A 27,368-nucleotide genomic window follows, 5' to 3' on the forward strand; every position below is an offset into this window, starting at 1 on the left:
AATGCAAAGAAGGGAAGCTAGCGCCACCTTCCTGTTTAAACCCCTCTGATGGTATTCCATTGCACTTAGAGTAAAATTTGAATCACAGGTACTGCACCATTTGCCCCTGCCTAACTTTTCTCCCCTTTACTCATCAAGATTCAGGCATCTGGGGCTTCTTCGTGTTTTGAACCCTACACTCATTTCTACCCCAAGCCTTTGTTCCTGCTACTCTTTTCCTGAAAACATTCTGTCCACAGATCTCCAAATGATTGACAATCTCCTCCTTCGGGTCTCTGATTTTCAGAAAAGTTCGAGTTTCATCAACTCAAAGCTGCAGCACCAACCCAACGCTGCATTTCACCCCACTCCTTGTGCAAAACAAATACTCTCTCATGAAGCTATGCTCTTCAAAATACGTATTACTATTTAATATTATCTTCTGTGCTTGAGTTTATTTGCTTCCTCCTCTTACTGAATATAAACATGAGGGTAGGAACTGTACATGGCTTATTCACTATGTAATCTCCAGAACCTAATGAACTTTCTAGCTCAGAATAGGTGTTCAATAGTATCTTCTGAATAAGTGCTAATACCTCTGGCACACATGCCGTATGCTACCCCATTCTACACTTTTTGGAAAATAAATATTTGCCTTCAGATAGAGAAAATGTTAGCCCTGGTTTCTTATCCATTTACCACATATTCACTGAGCACCCACCACATCCCAATCTCTGCAGAGTCCCAGCAGCACAGGAATGAAGGCATCACTCGTCCTGCACTCAGAAGCCCATAGGACAGAGGAAAGGGGCAGAAGCGAATCAACGTCATTGAGCCCCGACTATGTATCGGGCACTGCCTTAAATGGTTTACAAAGGTTAACTCTAAAATCCTTCAAATTCCCTATGAGCAGAGCACAGCTAGTATCTTCATTTTACTGAGGGGGACACAAAAGCCCGAAGACATTAAGTAACGACCAAGGTTTAATAGTGAGCAAATGGGAGAGCCAGGCTTAGAATCCAGAAATCCATCTTTAAATCCTTGCTCTGAAACTCTCTATACTCTGCCCCATCTGAGGGATGCACAGGCTCCTGAGAGCGCAAGGATGACTCCTTGAGGGCATCAATAAAGCTTCAAGAGGGAGTTAGAGAGTTCTTGCTGGTCGTACTGCTGTTTGCAAAGATGACTTCCAAGGATTCCTCCCATTCCTGTAAGCAGTTTGCATCAAGAGTTGGAGCTTGTTTCCCCTCTCTGGAATCTGGGCTGGCCTGTGCCTTTCTATGACCAAGGCAATGTGGCAGAGTGATGTGCAAGTTCTGGAATCTAGTCCTTAAGTGACCTGGGAATGTCTATGTTCATTTCCTTAGTATCAGGCTGCCATGTAAAAAAGCTCAGGCTAGATTCCTGAATGACTCCCAGATGAAGAAGTCACACGACAGCAACGACACCTGGAACAGAGACAAGACACCTCCACCCAACCTTGCTGAAACTACAGTACTGTGAGCCAGTACATGGGTGTTGTTTTAAATCACTAAATTTTAGGATGGTTTGTTGCATGGTAATAGATCACTGAACCTTGAGAAAGCCAAAGACCCTATGTTTTGAACTAAGTGCTGATGATGTAAGGATGAGATGTAACATTTGGTTCCTACATGTCCCTGAAGACTGTCTTAGAGACACGTGTTGCCTGTGGCTTATTTTACTTTGTAAGATCCTTGTCTCCTTCCCTCCATTGAATGTTGCATGGAAGAGTTCGTGCTGTGGAATATGGCCACACTAAATCATGGAAATTGCATGGCATCCATACCTAATTGGTTGTGTTTATTGTCATGACAATGGTTGGCTGGACCAACAGAGAGATGGAGAGGTTTTTAAAGGGGAAAAAAATTCTATCTTTCTCTTGAATTTTGAAACTCTCAGCTCAAATTCTCATCATGTGCCAGGTGAGAGAAAACGGTTGATAACTCTAGTTACACAATCGCTGTGATACTGGTTACTCAATCTATAATGCACATTAGAGTATGGACTATATAATGCTCACTTCAGTGAAAACTATAATGAATATTAGAGTTTTCAACTGGAAGCAGAGTTCCTAGTGCTTACAAGGTTTTAAAAATCAGTCCTAACGGCTACCTCACCTAGTCTTCCCATAAAAGCCAAATGGTTCAGAAATTAAGCTAAATCATCCTTACTTGTTAAACTAATTCGGAATCGTAAACCAAAACTTGGAAATCTTCCCCGTGTAGGTCTGTCCAGTTCGTTATCAAGTTCAGCGTAATCTCCATTATATAGAAAGTGGTAATTAAACTCAGATTTACATTTAATTCATAAATATTACTTAGCTTCTGAAACATTTTTGCCTCAATAAAGGTATAATTAAGGGATATAATTGTGAGTCAAAGAAAGGGAGATTCTTAAATTATAATTAAGATAGCTAGATGCAGTGAAAAGAACCACCGGGTTTGAAAGCTGAGTCCACGTGCCCCTGTTCTTTCACTGACCAGGAAAAGACACAAACTCGTGTGAATCATTGAACATTTCTGAGTGCATCAGGAACCACTGGTTGAACGATCTGACCCTTGGCCACAGGCCCCCTCTCTCTGCCCACTTCCCAGCTAGGTGGCCAAGCAAAAGTTCTGATCAATGAAATGAAAATGGGAAGTCTGCAGACAGCTTCTGGGGATGCTTTGATTTGGACAATACAAAAGGACACACTGAACAGGTGTAGCTGTTTACCCCTTTGTCCTTCCTCTTTTATTCTAGAAAGTCTGCAGGATAGTGGCGAGGAGAGGGAGAAAGGGTCTAAGTATTTTTTGGCACATTCTACTCTGAAAGGCTTACCTCCAGACTTCTTGTTATGTGGGACAAATAAACCTCTGTTTCATCAGTTTAAGTCCAAATGTCTATTCCTTACCCGTGAAAGAGTTTGTTTAATCTTTATTAAATTTATTGGGGGACATTGGTTAATAAAATTATATGGGTTTCGAGTGTACAATTCTGCGATATATCATCTGTATATTGGATCGTGTGTTCAACACCCAAAGTCGAGTCTCCTTCTGTCGCCATTTGTTCACCCTTTTCTGTCTCTCCGCTCCCGCCCCGCCTGTCCCTCTGGTAACCGCCATCCTGTTGTCTGCGTCTATGGTTTTGGTTTGTTTGTTTGTTTGTCTTGTTTGTTCATCCGTTGCTGTCAGTTTTATATCCCACATGTGAGTGAAGAGAAGTAAAGGTAAAAATAAGTGAATGGAACTATATCAAACTAAAAAGCTTCTGCACAGCAAAAGAAACCATTAACTAAACAAACAAACAAAAAAACAACCAACCAAATGGGGGAAGAGATTTGCAAATGGCACGCTTGAAGAGGGGTAAATATCTAAAATATACATACATATATATATATATATATATATATGTATGTATATTTTTAATGACATGTGAGCTTCCGGAACTCCCTAACCTGTAAAATGGAGATCGATATTCCTGTTCTACAGAGATTTCTGTGAGAGATGAATGGGGTGATAGCAGGGAAAAATTAAATATCCGTACATGCGCAGGCTCTTGGCATTATGCTCCTCGATAAGATATGAAGGGGCATTTTTATCTTTATGTTTCATTTCAGTACCCAGTTATTCTGATTACCTTTGCAAATACTTGCTACTTAGTTCATCTCAGTTGGAGGAAAGAGTGTGGAGAATGGGTGTTGATGAGGAGAGGGTGTTGAAGAAAAGATTTGTATCAATATTTTAGAATCTAATATTGCTTCTGATTTTTCTCAATCTTTCTGTTATTACCTAGCTTTTCTTGTTGATTATATATATCCACACACATATGCAAAAACCTATACATATATGCATACACATATATGTTGATATGTTTGATATATGTTGATGTTTCTTGATATATGCATATGTGTGTACATGTACACATGTGTACAGTATTATATTTATACACACACATTATGAGGACACAGTGAGTATGGTGTAGCTGAAGTCTAGTAACAACTCCAAAGTACGTGCTTTATAAAGCTTCTTTGCGAGTGTGTTGCAGCTTATTGTCAAATTCAAATTCTGTTTACTTTTTTGAAGATTGGAACTGGCTTTAGTTTTAAATCTTGTGATTGACCCATTTAAGTCCTACGATTTTGCGATCTAAAGTGCAGTTTAATGATAAATGAACTGAGTGACGAGCTGACCAAAGAGGACATTTGTTTGTTTTATTTTTAACAGCAACTGGGAAATCAGCTTATGCCATAAACTTGGCTTTAGGGAGATTATTTCATTAGATTTCAGGGTAATGTTATTAGCAGGCAGAAATTCCTTTTGGCTTCTGAACACTCTTAATCCAACTCTGGGACTATAATACATTCCTAAGGTATTTTTCATTGTTCTCAATACACTGAAAACATTGACTTTAACTTGTAAAGGCATAAAATATTTGCAGTTATTTTCAAGTAACAATACCAGAAAGCCTGCATCATGCTGGGTTAATTCTTGTTTTATTTTATTTGGTTTCATTTTATATTTCCCTGAAAGTGGAGATCGAGATAAACCCCAGCTCCAGCTCCAGGAGATAATATACAAAGTGCCCTCGTATTTGTTTAGTGGTGTGCATGGAAGATTCAACGGAGGTGTTTTGAGAAAATGAGACAGGCATCCCTCAAGAACCCAGTAAGTCCAACAGTACAATCTGAGAGCCAGCTGCCTCCCCGGTGATCCACGGCCTCAACCATTTCCAAGGGAAACCAAGAGACCAGTGTTACTTAGACAAGCTCCCTGTCCCTGAATTCAACTATTGCCCTGGCCAACCAGGCAGCCGATTATTGGTCAAATTTTGTATTCCCAGAGCTAAAGGCATTTTGACAATTCCCAGAGGAAAAAGAAAAGAAATTTATTTTCAAAATGCAAATATCCTTGGTGGAACTGCTGAGACCAAAGGGTATTTCGGGTTGCGATGTTAAAATGCCCTTTGAACTCACTACTATCATTTTCTACCAGTTTCCTGTTCCTGGAAGCCTGCTCTCTAGATTGTTTTGATTAAGCCCAGTTTGGGGAGCCAGATTCTTAGTGCGCTCTCCGCCATATTTTATGATAAATCTCATTCAATTTCCCATGTAGGGTGGCAAGCTTTATTGCTTAACAAACATTGCATCTACTCGGCCATAATTTATATCTGAATGAGTTTATTATAGGCGTTGCATTTCATTCATTGTGCAGCTAATTCCATAACATGCTGCCTGCTTTCTCTATGGCTGTTTGGCCATTATCAGCTTCCAAGACAATTGAATCTTTCCCTTGCAGTTTCACAAAATGGTTTATGAATATGTAATACAAACTGTGTTAACAAGGCAAATATACTTCATTTCTTTTATGGCTATTTCCAGGCTGTGGCTGGGAAGGAGAGGCATAACAATGTGTCTCACTTAGAGTATGTTGTGCCCTTAATAGAGAAATGCACTCCCCTTAGTGTTTCTCTTTCAAGGCCTGTATTGTCTTTGAGCGAGCCATGTGCTGTTGTGTGGGTTCTGTGTGAAATGAGCCCCAGTCGACCTCCCATGGATTCAATTATCTTCTCTACACGGATGGCACGCTCTTCCCCTTGCCTCCCCCAAGCTCGCTCTCCTAGTGTGGCCCTACGTGGTATTCTGACTATGAAATAGCTCCATTTGGGCACCCTGCTGTCATGGTGGAAACAGAATTGCTCATTTTCTGCATATGGCTCCTTCCCTCGCTACCTTTGCCCATGACCTTCATGCTCAAGGGCAGCTCTAGAGTAAGGGGCTTGTCCTGCTGACGGGAGATACTCCGATCAGACCCCACTCTGAAGAGGGATTGTGCACCAACCCCTCAGCAGGTGTTTATAATTTCAGCAACTCCACATGTATTTTAATATCCAAAGACCATTTTTTAATCGAGGTATAACTGACACACAAATTATATTAGTTTCTGGTATACAATAATGATTTGATATTTGTATATATTGCAAAATGGTCACCACAATAGGTTTAGTTAACATCCATTACCACACAGTTATAGAAGTTTTTTTTCTTGTGATAACTTTAAAGATTTTCTCTCTTAGCAACTTTCAAATATGCAATACAGTATCATTAACCGTAGTCACCATACTGTACTTTACATCCCCATGACTTACTTATGTTATAACTAGAAGTTTGTACCTTTTGACTTGCTCCATCCATTTTGCCCACCCTCCATCCTCAGCCTCTGGCAACCACCAATCTGTTCTCTATCTCTATGAGCTTCTTTTTTCTTGGGGGGGAGGGGGCAGGGGGTGTTTGTTTTCAAAAGGCCATTTTAAGTTGGAGACCTATAAAGAGTATGAGATGTATCCTTTATGGAACATGTTAGGGATTTTAACTACGATATCCCTTTTGAAGTGGGCATTATTCCTACTCACAGCTGAGGAAACTGAGGCTCCAAGACTTTAAGGAACTCATTTTAGGGGACACTTCTAACAGTGAGTCAAAGTGAGGTGGATAGTCCCCAGTGATCTGAGTACCAAAGCCCATGGTTATACCGTATGGAGGTTTCAAATCTACCTACCTATATTCACTTCTACTGCCATCATCGTAGGTTGCACTACTATCAAATCCCACCCCGAATATTGGGAATTTTCTTCCTACCTGTTCTCCTTCATCCATTCTTATCTCCCCCCACACTCCATGCTCCCCTCTGCAGTGGGCTGTTTCTTCTACAGTAGCACTGTGCAACGGAACTTTCTTCAATGCTGGAAATCTTCTATATCCTGTGTTCTATCCATTCTGTATGGTAGCTACTAGCCTCACGTGGCTGTGAAGCACTTAAAATGTGGCTAGCATGACTAAGAATTTTCTTATAATTATTTAATTTTTATTAATTTAAATTTATGTAGCCACACACAGCTAGTGGCTCCTGAACTGGACAGCACAGATCTAAAGTATAAATCTATCCAAATCGTACTGCGGCTCGACGCCATTCAAAATATTCCCATTCCTCTTAGGTTAAGAACTCAAATCCCTAACCCAGTTTACAAAGGCCCACACGATCCAGCTCTGGCGGAAGTTTCGCAGGCTGTGTTTGCATCATTTCCCCTTCACACTCTGTGAACAGGCTCCCTGGCTTCCTTCACTCCCTAATCTGTGCCGTACTCCTCCCCTGCTTGGGGCTTTCACACAGAGAAGACACACTATGTTTTCTCCCCATCTGCACCTGCCCCAAGGTGCAAATGTCCTTCTACTTCGGGGAAGCCCAGGGAAGCCTTGATCTTCTCCTTCCTGTCACTCCCTGCATTGATATATTTAGGCCTCTGATTAAAGTATTAGTTTCCTCTTGCTGCTTAATCAACAAGTTAACAAGTTTGTTTAGCACACTCAGAGACTTAAACACACACACTTTTATTCTCTTACAGTCTAGAGGTCAGAAGTCCAATGTTAGTCTCACTGGGCTAAAGTCAAGTATCAGCAGAGCTGTATGCCTTTTTGGAGGTTCAAAAGGAGAATCAATTTCTTTTCTATTTCTTTGCCTTTTCCAGCTCCCAGAGGCCACGTGAATTCCTTGGCTAGTGGCCCCTTCCTCCACCTTCAAAGCCTCCTGAGTCCTCTGCCTCCTTCCTGCATATTAAGGACCCCAGTGACTATAGTGGGCCCACCTGGGTCATCCAGGATCACCTCCTCATTCCAAGACCCTTCACATCTACCAAGTCCCTTTGCCACGCAAAGTGATATATGTGCAGATTCCAGGGATTAAGATGTGGACATTGTCGGGGGGTCATTATTCTGCCCGCCATACTCCTCAACTAGATTATAAGCTCCATCATAGCAAGGACTGCCCTTCATTGCCAAGTACAGTATATCTGGCACATTGTCAGAGTGTATGTTTGTGTGTGTTGGTGTGTACATCGAAGGAATGAACAGACAATGCACTTTCTCTATCAGAAAGAAACATCTTGCAGAAAAAAAAACCATGAACAGCTTACTAAGCATCTAGTTAGTCTATATATTTATAGAAACTACAATTGCCATTCCTGTTACACCAAGTAGAAACAGAGGCGGGACTACTAAACTAATCAGCCTTCCTTCTTTGTTAGGTATTGTCAACATGTCTGTCTAGATTCCGGCCTGACTTCTTTTCCTATTCCACCAGGCTTGTTCGGCATCACCTCCTGCCCCTCATGACTGATAACTTTCATGTTGAACTGCTTGTCTCCGTGAATTAGAGAAGAGAAGCTGCCTGAGCAGGAATCCTGGTAAGTAAGGAAAAACATGTTGACAGTATCCATAGTATTTAATTTGATTCCACAGTAGCACTATCAACAAGTCACTTATTTTTTTCCCTGAGGATCCTGAGTGGGGACAGCACCCTTTAAGATGTAGCCATGAGTCACAGCTGCCATTGTTCAACTCGGGCTCATATGCATGTAAATACACACACACACACACACACACGCACACACGCACACACACATTGCTGAATAATCTATTTTTAAGGCGTAGAAAAAAAATCTCATGCTGACAGCTGTTGCCTCAATCACTGAATTTCAAAATCTATGGGTTTTTTTGTTTATAAATTGTGCATAGTTCCAGAATATTTTTGAAGCTAGACAGGCACTGCAATCACCTCATCAATGTGCACCCATCTCCAGCCCTTCATTTCAGATGAGGAAACTGAAGCCCAGAGCAGAGGACTGATCTGTCCCGGGCGCACCGAGGTGCTGGTGGCTGAACAGATGCCTTGACTCCTAGTTCGGTGCTTTTTCAACAATCACTCTCTCTAGAGACACTTCTTAAATTTCATTCCTTAAGTTTCTCATATTCTGACCTTGCTGTGAATTGCATTTAGAGTCAAACAAATCAAAATTAAAATCCTGGCCCTGCTCGTTTACTATGCATGTGATATTGGCCGAGTTAATGACTGACCACTTTTTCTTCATGTGTAGAAGAGAGGGGAGGAGGGAGAGAATATTAGCTTTCCCTCATGGCTGGTGTCAGGATCAAATGAGACAATACTTATAAAACCGCTTTTCGTGGTATTTGCCGTCATATTGACTGAGCATATTGTTTCAAGTCTGCTCTTCTTTTCTCCTTTTTGTTTTTATTTTTATAAAGACGTGTTCTTCTCTCAGGAACTTGTCATTTCATTTGACCAATATCTATCCAGCACAACCACAAGCCAGACCCTCTACCAGGCCCTGGGATAGAAAGGCGAAGAAGACATTGTCCAGGACCCCACGGTGCTTAGAGTCCAGGGATGCATCCAGGCAGGTGAGCAAGTCACGGGGTGCTGGCCGGTCAGGGTGATTCAGAAGGCACAGGTGACCAGCGAGAGAGAGCCACACCAGGCTTTGGTATAAAAAAGACATCTCAGGGAAAAGGCGATATCTAAGCTGACGGCTAACGAATATGTAGGAGTTAATGATGAAAAACAGGACAATAGTTACTGGCAGAGGGACAAGCATGAGTCAAACCAGGAGGCGAACAGCATGGCACATGAGGGAGCTGATGAGGTTAACCGTGGCTGGGTCTCAGGTTGTGGTGTGTGGCTGAAATGTGAGACTTTAGAAGGAAGCAAGGACGAATGAAGCAGGACTGTGACATGGCCAGGCATGGAGAAGGGAAGTGTGTCCTCTGAGGCACGTTCATTCATGTCCCTTGAACCGGGCTGGGCCTTGAGGATACAGCAGGGAATGGAGAGACTAGTTCTCTGCTTCCACGGCCTTAGATTCTAGTGGGGAGCAAAGCAGGAAGTGTAGGTCTGAGGAGGTCTGAGCAGATGGGAGCTACCAGCCAATAAAGTGTGAGTCTCTATGCCTCAGAGTGCTCGGAGACAGAATTTTCAGTTGAGTCCAGCCCACCGGGCCGCACTGGGGCTTTATAAGAGTCCTCGACATTCAGCCTCACTGGCCCTTACATCAGTGCTCACAGAGTCACGAATGTGGGGTTTTCAATAAAAGCGCAGGCAATGGGCCCAGAGGGAGCCCTGGCTCAAATGAGCTTTTATATTTTTATGTGGAATGTAATCACGTTTGGTCATGATCGAGGCTGCCCCGTTACTGCTATTTGAGCATTAATGGTTCTAAGGGGGATACGCGTCTTTGGCGATACGTGCTTACAACTGAAAGCAACAGGATGTGCTGATTCTAGGAGCCGCTGCAAAACCCCAAGAACAGAACTAGGGCTGATGGGTGTGGCCTCTGGGGGCTCGGCTGAGAGGGCTGGTGTTGCCCACAGGTCCAAGAGTGGCCAGACGCAGGCAGGGGCCTCTCAGACGGGACAATTTGACTTAGTAGTTTTCACAAGCAGATGCCCTGGGGTAGCATCGTAAAAGCAATAACAACTCAGTATGCACAGGTTCTTTACATGCTTTACCTGCACGTTTTCAGAACTCCACAGGTGATTCCCATCCATTAGACCCATTTTCCACATGGACAACCTGGGGCTAGAAAGGTTGGTGGTTTTCCCGGGAGGAAACGGCCTCTGTGTTTCCTGTGGTTCCACAGCAAATGACCATAAACTGGGTCACTTAAGATGACAGAACTTTATTCTCTCATAGTTTCAGAGGCCAGAAATCCCAAATCAAGTGTCGAAGGGTTGGTTACTTCTGGAGGCTCTGAGGGAGAAACCGCCTCAAGCCTTCCTTCTTGCTCCTGGTGGTCGCAGCAGTCCTTGCCCATCTGCGACTTGTGCATCACCCTGATCTCTGCCTCCGACTTCACGTGGCCTCTTCTCTCTGTGTTTGTGTCCTCTCCCTCTACTTAAAAGGACATATGTCATTGGCTGTAGAGTCTACCCTAAATCCAGGGTGATTTAATCTCAGGATCCTTAACTATTTACATCTACAAAGGCTCTTTCCAAATAAGGTCACATTCAAAGTTTCTGGTTGGACAAAGATTTTGGGAGAGCACGATACAACCCAGCACTCTGAGTAACGGGGACAGGAGCTGGACCAGGTCTCTCTGAGTGCAAAGCCTCTCAGGCAGGAGACATGGCTGTATAATGCTATGTTTGCCCACAGCACCTCTGGCTTCCTGGCTTTCCACTGAGTTTCCTTCCATTTTTCTTTACTGTCTAACTGCAGGCTGGGTCTAAACCATTTCTTACAAGTACAGACCTGGCCTCTGCAAAACTCTCCCTAGCCAGGAACATGGAGAACTCTAGAAGAATCACAGAGATCCAAAGACTATAGGAAAACACTACGATGTAGGAAATAAGAGAAATATACTCTTCTGGGAATGAGATCCAATACTGAGCCTTGTCTCTGCTGTTTATAAGCTGGTTCCCTCAGGTAAGTTACTTTACCTCTCTGATCCTCACCTTCCCTGGTTGTAAATTCAGCATGAAATCACTAAGGTTTACTTAATGAAAATAATGGAGATAATGGGCGCAAAGCTTTTGAAGGTTCCTGGCAGAGAATAGTTGATCAACAAATGTTTATTCTGAATCTGCTCACATCTCTTCAGTGACAGAGGAGAAGAGGCAGACCCCTAAAAGGAGAAACGTTACCTGAGCCCCATCAAGTGGAAGGTGAAATGAGTATAGAGATATAACTGCATGTGGCAGGCACAGACATAGATAGAGAGAATATATATATGTATATATTCCCCAAATTATAAATAATCATTGTCTATGGGACTATCTACTCCCTTCTTTATTTATCCGTTTGTCTGTCCATCCATCTCTTTTATTGAGTGCTTATACCATGTGGCAAATCTTGCTTGAGCACTGTACTTATATCATTCATCTTCACACCATACCTGTGAAGTCTTTATTATTATTACCCTTGCTTACCAATGAGTCAACTGAATTTGTCCCCAAGTCCATGTGAACTGAGTGGCATAGCTGATGCTCAAGCCATGTCTGACTGACCATGGAGCCAGCCCCTTCACCATCTGTAACACTGTCAATGGTAGTGGCCAGAGAGACACCCAGGAGATGCTTGGGGAGCAGAGAGCATCACAATTAACTGCTTTTGCTGGCTCTGGAAAGGGTTGATGAAGAGGTAGCATTTGGGTGGGGTCACACAGCTCATGAGTCATCTGGGGCTCACTGTGTGATGGAGCACACATGGACAGTAGAAGAAATATCTACATCAAAAGGTTGACAAGAGTCTACGGCCATGCCACCCTGAACACACCCAATCCTGTCTGATCGCAGAAGTTAAGCAGGATCGGGCCTGGTTAGTACTTGGATGGGAGACCACCTAGGAAGACCAGGTGCTGTAGGCGTTAAAAAATGAAACGGAAAAGAAGCAAAAATGGATGACAAGAGAACTTGAGAAAAAATGTATGTAAGGTGTATAGAGATAGAAAAGGTGTAAAATTTCACAGGACCTACTGAAGCAAAACACGACTTGTGGGGACACATGCAACAGAAATGCATGCGCGCACATAGGAAGACATGTGTATGAGAATGTCTACAGCAGCACCATGCACAACTCTGAATAACCCGATGTCCATCTATAGTAAAAATGGTAGAGTGTGCTATATTTGCACAATGATATAATTTAGAGTAACAAGAATGAAGTACAACTGCAAGCGATGACATAAATAGATCTCACAAAATATAATGTTGAGCAAAGAAGCCAGTATATACTATATGATCCCATTTATAAAAAGTTCAGTAACAGTCAGATGCTGCTCTATGGGGTTAGGACTGGGTTAGTGGTTACCCTAACAGGGAGAAGGATGGTTGGAAGAGGGTACACAGATGTACCTCAAATGTTGGCCATATTCTCTTTCTTAATCGGAGTGCTGTTCACAGTGGGTTCAGTCTGTGAAATCCATCAACCTGTACACTTAAGACTTGTGAACTTCGATGCTAATTTATACTTGAATACAAAGTGTTTTTTTAATTATACAGAACAGCATCTTACACATAGAACATTTTCAGTAAGTGCTAGTTTTCTTTCCTCAAATGGTTCCATCATAACCTCGACAAGAAAAGAAACCCCCACCTATAAATGACATCTATAATGACATCGACACACTGGAGACAGAGGGAAGGTCAGGTAATTTGGATAGAGGGGGTGAGGAGGACATGTCTGTTTAAGTCTCTCTGGGTTTGCTGAGCTGGGACTTCTGAGCCATGTCAAAGTGAGTAGCCAATAATGGCTCCATCTATTTTTTTCCAAAAGCTTTAAAAAATCAAGCTGGGTTCTCAGGTCTTCCAAAGTCCTATTGATCTGGCCACTGCTTACCTCATCACGTGCTCTCATCCATGATATCCAGCCACACTGACCTTTGTCTGGCTTCTTCCAGATGTCTGATTCTCAGCTTCATGGCAACCTCCAGCCCAAAGGAGCTTCCCCATAAATAGTTCTTTTTTTTTTTTTAAATAAAACTGTGTTCTTCTATAATATTGAGATTCTCTCAGCTGTTAATTTCATAAACATTAATTTAGCTGTTTGCTTATTTTCTTGTCTTCTACTGAATTTATGTTCACTCTTGTATTTCCAGTCTATATCAGAAAACATTTTTCACATAGTAGGCTTTCAAAAAGAGTTACTGAATAAACTGAATCAAAAACGCCTTAGGTTCTTCAAAAGAATATAGATTTTTCTCACCAAAATATTTTCCATTCTGAGTATTTTCACTCAGATAATACTCCTCTGAGATCACAGTGATCCTCGAAATCCTAAATCATTCAACTAGAAGAGTTTTTTTCAATACAGTGATTTCAAATCATAACACAGGAACCAGAAAAACACATGAACAAATAGTAGATGCCACTAATAGAAAGTGGTGGGAACAGTGGCAAACTGAAAAGCCGGCACATGATCGAGCAAAATGCGGCAACTGCCGACGAGTGCGATCCGACTGTTGCCATTTCGGAATGCTGATCGTGCTACCTAATCCTCCAGTTTCCTAAAAGAAGCCCCAAATCCACATTTTTTGTATGTGCACACTGCCAATTTTTTAGTATTATCAATAAATATAATGTTTCTTAAGAATGTGTTGCCCATATGTAGCAAACTATTTCTGTAGGCTGCCTGAAGTTGACATCCTCTATTCTACCCCAATGGGCTGTTTCACTAAAGGGGAACCGGGCTGCAGAGAATGGGGACAGCTTGTTAGGTATTTCACAGTTAGTGTGTGGCAAGATGTGTTCTGGGACCCGGGCTCAAAACTCAATGCTATTGCTACTCTACCCATGATGAGAAAGACTCCATGTACACATCTGGCTTAATTGAGAGAAACCAGCCATCGTAAAACTCGATTATGTCTTGGAAGAAGCACACTATATTGAGAAGATCCTATGTGCCTCTCTTTATCAGCATTAAATGAAAGCTAGTAGCCCAGTTGTGGGGGCCCATCACAACAATTGTAGGAAAGGGGAGTGAAGCTGTTTTAACATTTCATATTAATTTACAGCCAACCTGGACTCAGAGTGCCACACTAGGTGCCCCGTTTGAAAATGCTTCTTTGTGAAGACCTGAGCCCTCTCTGCTTGCAGCAGCCCCCTTTTTAATTCTGTCTCAGCAGCTTGGACCTAACCCTGTTATAGAAAGAGTAATCGTAAATCTGCATGAAGTTTCTGATGATTAGTTTTGTTTGGAATTGGGCCAAAGAGCCAGACTTTTGCCAATTCCATATGTACATGTAAGTTCTTTCAAGAAAGAATGCATTAATCCTTCCCACTGGGCTGGGGATGAGGAGAGCGCCTCCCCGACTTTAGTTATATGTTTAAAGAATATGCCAGGACCACTTAACAGGCATTTTAATAAGTGGCCCACTTTATCCTCACTGCAGCACTGAGAGGCACAGATTATGAATTTTTTAGACAGATGAGAAAACTGAGACTCGGATTTTAAGCACTTTGCCCAAGTGCATGCAGCTAATACAGTGTCAGCTGGGGTATGCCCCTGTCCTTCATGACTGCAGAACCCTAGCTGCATGGATGCACAGCGGATGTGGACAGTTCATCGTACACAAGATGATGCCGATGACTGCATTTTGCCAACTAGCCAGGGGCAGATGATCCACGTTGCCGATCAACCATCTTCCTGGCTTCCTTTCTCCTTCTTAAAACTCTAACAATATGCACGGTGGCAGCAGTTGACTCAGAAAGGAGTTGGGAAAAAAATTAGAAATGAAAGAGAAAACCAGCCAATGGTAAAAATGCTTACCATACTACTTAAAAGAGAAAAGAAAGAAGAAAAAATGGCAATGTAAGAGCTCAAAACTCTGGATATAAAGAAGACTTTAAAATGCATTTAATTACCCAGTGCTCAGTCCTGGCAATGAAGAGTGGGTTCCTGATAGTCTGCAATGACTGTAGTAATTTGAAAGTTATAAGAAACCAGTATGCTGAGGGCAGAGAGTCAATAGATTGGGTTCCAGGCAATTGGGACTTACTTACACCTCTTCTCGCCTCTCACTAGGTGTGTGTCAGTGAGTAAGCTGACTTGTGTCTCCCTCTTCCTCTCAGCTTCTGTATCCAAACAAGGATAGCACCACCTAGTAACAGACTAAATTCCCAGTCCAGCCTTCAGCGGAAAATAGAAGCTGTCAGAGGAGAATTTCCACATGCTTTAAGTCAACCTCCATATTTACATCTGCTCCCGTGTACTCCACCTTCCTCCTGTTAGCTCAACTCAGAACCACATCTGCCTGATTCTGAAGACCCCAGGGCATGGAAATATGAATTGGAATATGTGATCGTGTTGGCAGTGTGTATTTCATTGCTGCAAAAGGAAGAGAACTTGCCTTTCCAAAGCTGAGATAGGCTGGAATTTAGAGCATTTCTCTCCTGACAGCTATAGAACCTCCAAAGCAGAAGTCTCTAGCAAAAGAGGTGTGTGTTTGTGGGAGTGTGTGTGTGTGTGTGCACACATGCGCGCGCACGCATGTGTGCACTTTGGAATCTTAAGCAAAAAAAAGAGGCAACACATCAGACTCTCATTTAGAAGGATCTCCTGCATAAACCTATTTGGGGACAACGAAGACTTCAGAATTTATAAAGAATTTAGACTTGATTTCGAGCTAGGTTGGCAGGCGGAAGACGGAGTATGTCAGTACAAATGCAGGTGGGAGGTAGATTTAAAGCTTGGGGAAGTTCTCTCCTGTTGGCTTCTATTTTACTACTCGAGGCTGAAATAAGAAATTAATTTGTGACCAGAGGACGGAATGGGGGAAATAAGAGGAGAGTGGTTTTAGAGCATGGAGTGGTTCACCTTTCCCAACCATTTTGTCTCCACCAGATTAAGGACAGAGAAGCAACTGTCAGAAAACAGGGTTGTGAGAATACTTCAGAGACCATCTTCTTTGATTTTACAGTAAGAAAACCACATTCTAAGGAGGTGGTGACATGACTCCTCACTCCCATCGATTAATTAAGGTGCTGGCTCTCAACTAGGGGCTACTTTAACCTCTTATCTCCAGAAGATACTTGGCAATATTTGGAAACAATTTTGGTTGTCACAGCTATGGTGGAGGGAGCAAGTATGGCCACGGGTATCTGGCGAATGGGACCAAGGATGCTGCTAAGCATATGCTACAGCACAAGACAGCCGTGTGACAAAGAATGATCTAGGCCAAAACGTCAAGAGTTTCCAGGTAGAAAAACCCTGGATCAAAGTAAGATTTGACTTGTACAAGGATCTACTACCCTCTCAAAGCAGCCTGGGCTCGTGGTCAATTGAAAATCTTTGAATGTCTCCTCCTCGGCTGTGTCCTCCACACTCCTTAGATAACTGACTCTCTGGACCTCAATGTGTGAACCCACGTGACACCTGACTAAGGTTAACCTCTCGGTTCCTATCTTGTAGAGTTAAACGACCGAACAGTGGAAACATTTGGGTACAATAATTGTTGGATAGAGGTTTGCGGCTGAATCAGGAAATAACAAAAGTCAATTTCCAACTGCGAAAACTCCTAAAAAAAGAAGCTAATAGAAAAATTGGATTTCGAGGGTATGTTATGAGTTTAAATGAACTGCAAGCTAAAATAAACTAGCTGATCGCCCAACACAAATGGTAATTGTGGGTTGAATTTGGTTTAGGTATACTGCAGTTGTAGGTAAATACACTGAATGCTAATGGTTTTATAATAGTCTTATTAATTCACCCTTCGTAGTTAATGTCTAAGATAAACTCTGTGTCTTTAGAGTAATTTATGCATTCCACTTTTAGAGAATTCCAATTGAATGAATATGAACATAATCATTTTACACAAATGTTCTCCGAGGAGGGAGCAGGAAGTATGAACCGGGCAGAGACTCCCCACTGCTTTATTCATAATGGATCAGCCGATTCATTCCTTATTAATTTAATGGAGTACAAGTAAGCAGCGTAACAGCTTGAGTTTAGGAGTGTTTCACAAATGGGGCTTTTTGTCTGTAATCGCTTAATCCTGCTGGCTAGGCCTCATAAATTTAATAAAAGAGGGAACTGGGTTTTAATTAAGTCCCAGGAATGAGTCTGCGTCAAAGACACAAGCACCCCTGACAGACACAGGGGTAAAGTGTGTTTGGTTAATATCCCATGCTAACAGCCTCCTGGCCCAGGGAGCCCCTCACTGGAACCTTTTGATGTCTAGCTAGAGGGGAAATCCTTTCCCCTTCATCGGCTTGCTTCTCGAAGGGCAGTGAGAAGACAGCAGATGACTATGAGCTCTTGCCAGCCCGGACCTCCCTGCCGAGCTGGTGTTCAAGCAAAATAGACATGAATGCCCCCTCCTTTTGCATCTGTCCACATCTGGCTGGGAAACAGAGACAGTTGACCAGAACCCCAGTCTGTGGAAAAGGTGAAGAATTCTTTTCCAGGAATTAGTGTGTGCTATGGGGAAAAAATTGGGGCTTCCAGGCACGGCCGACTCGGATGCAAATCTCAGATGCACACTATAACAGCTACAGGTCCTTGAAGAGGATGGTGTTGATGCTTTGCTCTGTTATTATAAAAATTAAATAAGTTTCTATGGTCCAGCCCTTTACAAAGTAGAGACTCACTGAGGATGTTCCATGAAAGACAGTTAGCATCGTGATTATCACCTCCTACATAAAAGAGAAAAGTCATTTTATGAAAAGTATGATAAGCTCAAATGGAATTTTTTCCACATCATTCCCTTTGAATATGCCCAGAAAGTTCCCACTTTCAAAGCCTCTGGTGGATCTCTCTGTGCTTCTGCAAAATCCTACATAAGGCCCCTGGTGTTCCACGGACACTGTGACAGACAGAAAAATGGCCCTGAAAATGTCCACATAGTACGCCCTGAACCTGTGAATGTGTTTCCCTATGTGGCAGAAAGGGCTTTGCAGATGGATCGTGAGGGCATTAACGAGAGGAGATTACCACTGATGATCCGAGCTGGCCCAGTGTCATCACCTCGGTCCTCAAAGGTGAGTCAGAGTCAGGAGAGTCAGAGCCAGAGGCAGCAGCTTGAGAAAGCCCCTGTGGCTGGCTCAGAAGATGCAGGAAAGTATGCAGGAGCCTCTAGAAACTGGAAAAGACAAGGAAACAGATTCTCCCCTAGAGCCTCCAGAAGGAATATCGTCCAGCTGACATCTTGATATTAGTGCAGTGAGACCTAAATGAGACTTCTGACCTCCAGAACTATAACATAATCAATGTGTGTGGTTTTAAGTCCCCAAGTTTGCAGTAATTTGTTTTCACAGCAAGAAGAGACCAATAGAGCTCCGAAGCCCAACAATGCACATCCCCTGAAACCATCTTTCTGTTTCTCTGGAACTTAAACTCTGTCTGATGAGTTCAGCCTGGTTCTTCGGCCCTAATTTCTAGTTCAACTTCTAGTTCCCTAATTTAGGATTATGAACGCCTCCATGCAAGCACAGAAATATATCCAGGTCTGTTCAGGGAGGGTCCAGCACATGTTTAAGAAATTTTTCTCATTGGAGCAAAGGGCTAAAACTGCAGATTTGCTGGGACTGTGTTTTCCTCGAAGAGCAAACTGTTTGGATAGAAAGAGCTCTGCTCTTACCAAATGCAATTTTAAAAAAGCAGAAATGATTCTTAACCGCGATGAAGATGATGAGGGCATCATTACAACTTAGTAAGCAACTTACATGAACCACCCCAGACCCATAACTTATTTCTAATTCACACGAAAGCCTCACATTGTAGCTAATTTGAATTCCTATTATACTAGTGAGAACACTGAGAGGATAGTAATTTGCAGAACTATGATTCAAACCCAGTATCTTCTGGTTACAAAGCTCCTGATCTTTCCATTGCCAGAAAACTCGAGACTAATTCCTAGTTGTGCAAATAGCTATTGTTTAATTAATTTTTTATGTGATTATGATGTTCTCATTGTTAAAATTTTAGGAACAATTTTAAGAAAAAAAGTAAAGCAACATTACTTTAAATTTCACCAACTAAAGATGACACATTCTACCTCCTTCGAGTATTCTTTCTCTAGCTCTTCCTTCCAGTGAATACGTATCGCATGCTGCTTAGCAGTCAAGCCTTCCAAGACCGACTGGCTGACAGGCTGGTCTCTGAAGTCAAGGGGCTTGTAGAGCAGTGGGGACATAGTCACAGAAAGAGTAGAAGACAGTGCGGTGTGACGAGCCATTATAGATGGACGCACATAACCAGGCCCTCTAATCTAGACTGGGGTGAGGGAAGAGGAATGGCAGGCTGAGGCTTAAAGGACAAATTAGATATTGGGGAGGAGATGGAATGTCCCAGGCATAGGACAGTGCTTGAACACAAACGTGGAGTGAAATACCGAGGGAGAGATGTGGCTAATAAAGAAACCGTGGAGGGTTAACATGGCCGTTTATTTGTTATACCCAAACCCGCCACTTTCTTAGTGTCTGACCTTGGGGTAATACCTTGCTTCATTTCTGGGTCTCAGTTTCTTTCTCTCTAAAATGAAGATACTTACTCTCAACATCCACACCACTGGTCATACGTATCGGATGACAGGACTTGTTTACATTGCTGTATTTTGGGCACTTGCTTTGTGCCAAGCTCTGTTCCAGCCCTCCATTTACATTAGCTCGCTTCATCCTCATCTTTACCCTGTAAGAAAGTTTCTATTACTGTACCCTTTTTACAGATGATGAAAATGAGGTAGAAAGAGTGTCAGGGACAGAGGGGACAGAGCTGAGATTCAAACTCCGGATGTCTGGCTCTAGAGTTCAAATACTAATCACTAAGCTATGTGCCTATCGAAAGAGACAACAGTGTACCTGATGTTCAATACAAAAGATGTTGGAAAGTGATGATTAGAAGTCACCCACACAGGGTGAATTTTTGCCTCTTCCATATCTGGTCAATCAATCTTTAGCTACTAATAATTCTAGTATGTATTTAAAAATGTTTTGGTTTTCAGGCACAACACTAGACCTTTGCACGAATTGACTAACTTAACCCTCAGATCATCACCATTATGATTCTCATTTAATTCAAAATGAAACAAAGGTTCAGAGAGGACATATTATTTTCCTGAAGGCATGCAGCTAGGAAGTGGTAGAATTTTGATAGGAACCAGGTAAGGGCCTCGAGTCTACATGTGGAATCACATCAATAAATGCAGCATTATACCTAAGGGAGTTATGGAGAATCACCCTAGTCCAGCAGACTGAAGCTGTGCCAAACCCGGACGAAAGCAGAAAGCCTTCTCTCCTGGTCATGCCTGTAGAAAAGCCAGGGTAAACGGTTCCTAGGGACAATGCATCATGCTTACATCCTCTCTAGCCACATTCTACTGCAGTATTTGCAAAGATGGCTAATTTTATGGTGTTCTCATAGACTGGGCCCTGGAAATCTCATCCCTCTCAGGCTTTCTTATGCTGTGCCTGCTGTGGGAGCTAGGTGCAAAGCCCTTGCACTACCCCCTGCCCTGGACTGAATGACCTCTTCTACTTTTGTTGTATCAGACACCCATTGTGTCCCCTACTGGGCCACTTGGGCCCCACAATGGCTCCTGCCAGTCCTTTCGGGGCTGGAGGCTTCTGAGGGAGGGGGAGCGACTTGGTACACAGGATCAGCAGAGCTGTGCTCGGTGGGTAATTCAATGTGCTCTGTTTACCCCCTTGGTTGTCTAATTGGAGCCTTTTTATTAAAGTTTGTACAATGTTTTCTACGCATCAAAGCAGCATTTGGTAAATGGGCTTACTTTGGGAGGCTGAGAAGCACAGAGGCATTGAGGCACCTGTCTGGGGCGGAGACACCTGGGACCTTGTTACAGATTTATGCATTAAACTACCTGATGCTCCTTTCCTGCTCCACAGAGCATCCCTTTTTATTCATCAACATGGGAGGAGAATTCTTACCCTTCAGTATTGCAATCAGTCCAGGAAAGGAGGAAGAGATGATGGGAAGAAAATTTTTACTAAGCGCCTTCTATGTGCCCTTTGCACTGCTGAGCTGCAACTTCCTCAAACAAATGGGTTCTTAATAATGAAGATAATGGTTCTAACACCAACAACTAACAGTGAACAGTTACCGAATGTTCTGTATGCCAGACACTGTGTTAACTGTTCCATGTGCATCCTTCCACCCAATCTTTACAACATCCCTGAGGGGTGGGTACTATTTTATAGACAGGGAGAACAAGGAACAGGGAGGTTGAGGCAATTGCTCATGACTGCAGAGCTTCTAGGGTCAAAGGCTCTATTTTGTACTTTGATGATTTGTCTTCCAGAGCCTGTGTGTAACTCTGTATGTACCCACTATCCAGGTAAGGGTATTTGGAATAAGATAGTAAAATGCATAGTGTACTACTGTCTTCCCATTCCAAAGCAGCACTGCAAATGGAGACTAAAAATTAATCTAACTGGGGAGGTTAGGGAAGCCTTCCTGGAGGAGGTGACCCCTCTCGTATCTTGCTTTTCTAGCTCTGGGTGGGCATATAGGTGTCAGATAGAAAAGGTGTGTCTATTTCCTCCAGTGAAGAGAATAGAAAGAAGACCATGGGAAACAAAGCCTTTGTCATTAATAGCAAATTCCTTTGCCCCTGCAAAATATCTATATCTATATCTATCTATCTATCTATCTATCTATCTATCTATCTATCTATATCCATCCATACAAATAAAAATAAAACAAGAAAACCTGTTGGCTTTCATTCAAGCGTATATTTTTTTGTTTACGACAGCCACCCTCCTTATCCAACTACTGCTTTTCAGAGAGATTATTGGAACTTATACGAAATTAAGGAAAAGATGAGGTGCACTCTGAAAACATGTACTGCCTCTTTAATATCTCAGGTTTCCTTTAAACATAAAATTATAGCACAATGCATGAAACGACGCCGGCATTATCCTTTATCACAATACCCAGCCAACTTTAACTCGTCTCAAGTGTTATTATAAGAAATAGAATTTACTGCTATGGACTTCTCTTCAATAGTACTCCTTCTCTGTTTAATGAAATGTCATTATTCCAATACAAACCCTTTCTTTTTGCAGCCTGTTCCCCCCTCCACCCAGCCACTATATTTCATTTCCTGCAGTTACGTGATATTATTGCCTTTTTTCCACAGCTATTGATTTAGGTGTGTATGGTTATTACAATGCAAAATAAAACGGCTCCCCCATCCATTCTACCTTGTACCATTGAACATTAACTTAATTTGTTTCAAATCTGCATTTGATTTGGCAAGGAAACCATTTATCTTTATGAAGAAAGCCCTCATAAAGTAGAGAGTTTAGGAGATCACTGCTTTAAAAATTTAATAGCCTTGTGTCTTATACACCAGAAAAATGAATTAAACCTTCAAATAGTATATGTCTCACTGTAACCTTTTTGCATTTCATACTATGTTTAATTTATTACATGCTAGAGTAGGAAAAAAATTAGAGGACCGATCGCAGGATGTGGCTTGCTTTTGCATTGCATGAATAAAGTTGGGGTCTATCAAGCACGAGCATTGAGATTTGCTGCAAAATCCTCATTCAGCTCAAACTGAAGTTGATGCTGTAGTGTCTGGTGGTACAAGCTTGGGTTTTGTCCACAGTTCTTTGTGGTCGGAGAGGGGGGTCCATCCCCAGAGTACTTGAAGTGCAGGCTGGGAAAGAGGGAAGGAGGTGAAAGCAAGAGCTAATGGAGGTCTGAAGATCCAAAAATAATTACAGGCTTTCACTCAGAAGTCCTAGGCCACCTCTAAGAGGGCAAGGAACAATGCCTGAGCCTAGGTTTCACTCAGGACCAGGAGACACTGGTATCAGTGCCAAAAAATTCTGTTAGAAGGGAGGGCTGAGGCTCTAGCCTCTGCTCCTTCTCTCTTTGTGAACCTCCTTCTCCTCTTTCTTGCCACCTCAATCTATGAGATAGGTGGGCAACACAGAACTCCAGGCCAACAGAAAGTGAGGCCCGAAGAGTAGAAAACTCTAAACTTCTTGATTCTCGGTTAAATCAAAATATGGTTCAATGTCTGTTTTCGAATTCAGGGTCAGTACACACATTGCTATATAAGTTTCTTTTTTCCCCTCCTCCTCCTCCACCACCACCATAAATGCTATAAAATACTTTCGTGTGCCTGATGAACACTACCTCTATTCTCTCCTCCAACAATACAATGCCAAATTACAGACACTAACTATATCTATCCTTTTTTTTTTTTTTTTTTGGCCAGAGAATACAGGAAAGTACGAGAATGTGAAGTGAATTGCCCAATGTCACAAAACTAGAGAAGCCAAGATTTGATTCCAGGTATTTTTAATCTAAAATCATGTTGCATGTGTGATGTGCTTTCACTAAGTAATTTTTAGTTCACAATAACCTCTCATTTATTTAGAACTTTTCTTCTCCAAAGATTCAGTCGCTTGATTATAATCATCTTACATTCGAAACGCAATCTACAGCACTAGCCATGCTCATAGGAAGCAGGAAAGGGTCCAGGGCTTGGCTAGAGAACAGGGTCAGAGGAATGCTTCTCTGTCTCTGTTGATCACTGAGAACTTCTAATGCTGGTCTGGAAGCCTGAAGTGCCTCTTCGATTTGTATTGGCTTCCCTAGTCTTAACTTGCCTTCAGGGCTCTTTTTTACTTTTTAATTATGAACTACTTTATTGAGTTATAATTTCCATGCAGTAAAATTCACAGATCTTAAATGTACAGTTCAGTGAGTCTGTGTAAATGCATATACCTGTATAACCACCACCCCTAATAAGGTACAGAACACTTTTATCACCAGAGCTCCCTTCCTGCAGCAAGTTACTCCTAATTATATCATCTCCAGCAAATCTCTTTTTTCTTTGAAAAATATATTTGTGATAAATAGCTAACATTTATATTATACTTACTATGTGGCAGGTCTTCTGCTAGGCTATTTCCACTGACTATCTCATTTAACTTATACATTTCTTTATGTAGATATACTATTATGCTCATTTTGAAGATGATAAAACAGGATGAAAGAGGTTAAGCAACTGGCCCAAGGCCACACGTGAGGGTGAGGAACTGAACCCTAAGTAGTGTCCCCTCCATACAATCCTGTCTGAGTACTCTGAGTCCCCTGTTCTTTAAAATGTACTACCAAATTGTTTCATGTTCCTCTTTCATGATAAGATTCCACCAATCCTTTAACAGCCTATAATGGCACAGAGCAGAATATTGAATATGTAGGAGTTGCTACATGCATCTGTGTTTCTTGAGTGACAATGCCTATCAACCAATGATGCCCAGCATATACCTGTAACACAAAGCGGGGTTTATTGGCTTGTTGGTACAAGAGAGAACCCACACCATAGGAAGCCATGAATTGTCTCAATAAGAGGCTGGAAGGGAGTTATAAAATTTGGGCTGTGTTAGGTGATTTTGAAGTAGATTCAAGAAATTAGGAGTTTGCTCTATATTAAGTACTGAGAAGAAGCTGGGGTAATTCTATGATTGTATGTGTATTTTAATAAATCTTATCTATAAGGAAGGCAGACAAGAGTGAGGCTAAAACTGTGATTGATAAAGAAGTTGCAGTCACTCCTATTGGTTAGGAAAGCGAGATGGTTGGTATTTTGTGGTTGGACAAGTTCATGTTTTATCTGTGTTTCGACATGATTATGGAATGGTCTTGTTTTTGCCTTACTCCATCTCGGTCACAGAGTGGCACTCTCCGATATAGGTGTTCCACAAAATCATTAATGTGCAACAGAAGAATACCATGGCCCAGCTGTGAGGGCCAGGCCAGCTCCCAGAATGACAAAGGTCTGGGGCCCTTAAGGTCAAGTCAGCTCCCAGTTGTTAGCAACTATCTTTCCCTTTCTCAGCTCACTGTTGTTTCTCAGGAAACTGTTTCTGGAGTTCAAAACCTGTAGGATGGTTTGAAAGCAAACATGAGAACTCAAGGTAGGAGCAATGGCCATGGACCCCCTCTCTGAACTTATACAGACATCTACTTCCAAGCAGTTGCATTATGAGTTCTGGGGCAGAAAATCCCAGTGGTCAGGAACAGAGCCTCATGCTTAAAGGGCTCAGATTCATATTCTGCTTTCACCGTGGATTAGTGTTATGATCTTGAATACATATCTTAACTGCTGGGCTACCATTTTCTCACCAGATAGAAAGGTTGAGTGATAACACCTTTCTCATAGATTTCTCATGAGAATCCATAAAAGTATATGAAGTACTTACTAAGTGACATACATTTAGCAATTTCTGGTAACAAGCATGACTTTTATCTTCTACCGCTCTCCTCGTTCACAAGGCTGCTGGCACATTAGTGTTCTTTCTTTCCTGTAAACATGCCGAGCTATTTCCTGCCTTAGAGCCCTTGTCCTTCCTAGTACCACTGCTTGATAAACTCTGCCCCACAGACTCCTACGGCACTGTAGTAGATAGAATAATGCCCCCCAAACATGTCCATATCCTAATCCCTTGAATATGTGCACATGTTAACTAATTTTGATCTTTGCTTAGTAGTTGTTATCACTATTTGAAATCACCTTCGAATTTATTTCTTTAGTTGATTCTCTCTTGCCTCATGAGAAGGTAAACACCTTTCACAAGTCAAGCTTGTTTGCCTCTGTATAAACAATACCTAAAAGATCGCCTCGCACTTAGCGAGTGTTCTGCAGGTACTTCATTCCTCTCATATTTTTCAAACTGAACGCTGGGAAACAACTTGACATATGCAATAAAATAAGGAATTTGGACGCGATTTACCTAGAATTTACCTAGTGATGCGAAATCGGCAGGCATATTTAAGACATGAGAGTTACCATCTCTCCATACTGGAAAATACCTATAGCTTATTTTCTCATTCTTTCCTATTGAACCCACACAGGTCCTCAGGATCCTTCCTAACACAATGCTCAAAGCAGCCATTACGAACTGACTGTAAGAGGGAAACAGGAACTTATTTGCCATGCTCAGAGAATGATGACCAAATAAATGGTTCGTGGTATTGTAAAAAGAACTAGGCACGTTAAGGCTAGAGAAAACAATAATTATATAATTATACTAAAAATGATTGATTGCTATGGGCCAAGCATTGTCCTGAATTTTGATATCCAGTATCTTACCCAATCCTCACATCAACCTGATTTTTAGCTTACTTTTACAGATGGAGAAACTGAGGTATAGAGAACTTAAGTAACTTTTTCAAGGTCATGCAACTAATAAGCGACAGAATGTATTTGAAACGTAAAATTTTAATTCTGGACATCTCACAGTTAGTTATATATATATAGTTAGCTTGGGATATGGAGGATGAGATCTCTTCCTTTGAATATTTGAAGGGCTGTCAAACAGAAGAGGATGAGACCTGTTCTGTGTGTCTTCAAGGGCACGAAGACAACCCGTCACATTTGCATAATACACTCCCGTAATTCACGCATTTTATCTTTAAAACTACCCCCGGTGGTTGCTAGAAAGACACAGGAATCCGTGACTCGGAGAAGAGAATCACCTTGCCCAACCCACACATTTCAAAAGCAGCCTGGGCAAACTTCAACCCCAATTATCTTAATTACCTATAGCATTAATTCAACCAAACTTGACGCTATCTGCGCCATCAATCTTGCACTTTATGAAGCTCTGAGATTCAAAGATCAAACAAAACTGCTTTTAAGAAATTTACAGTCCAGTAGAAGAAATGTAGGATCTAGAGACAGGGAGATTTATTTGAATTATATGGTTGACCCCATGTAATCACAAAGGCCCTTACAATAAGAAGGCAGGAACGTCAGAGTCAGGACAGGCTAGTAAGGGTACAGCTGGCTTTGAAGATCGAAGAAGGGGCTGTGAGTCAAGTAACGCAGACAGCTTCCAGGCGCTGGAAATGTCAAGGAACAGATTTTCCCCTAGGGCCTCTAGAAGAAACATAACCCTTCGACACCTTGATTTCAGGACTTCTAACCTACAGGCCTAAAAGATAATAAATTTTTGTTTTAAACCACAAAGTTCGTGGTAATTTATTACAGTAGCAATAGCAAACTAATACAATATTGTTTACTGAGTCATACTTATATTAACTAATATACATTCATTTATTCAAAAA

The 27,368-nt window shown here is 41.9% G+C and overlaps 1 pseudogene; it reads left to right on the top strand.

Moving 5' to 3' along the window:
• Window positions 1–12,073: 12,073 nt before the first annotated feature.
• Window positions 12,074–12,192, top strand: LOC118611580 (annotated as a pseudogene).
• The last annotated feature ends 15,176 nt before the right edge of the window (window positions 12,193–27,368 follow it).

Source organism: Rousettus aegyptiacus, unplaced genomic scaffold, assembly GCF_014176215.1.
Source record: "Rousettus aegyptiacus isolate mRouAeg1 unplaced genomic scaffold, mRouAeg1.p scaffold_m13_p_14, whole genome shotgun sequence".
Taxonomy (NCBI): domain Eukaryota; kingdom Metazoa; phylum Chordata; class Mammalia; order Chiroptera; family Pteropodidae; genus Rousettus; species Rousettus aegyptiacus.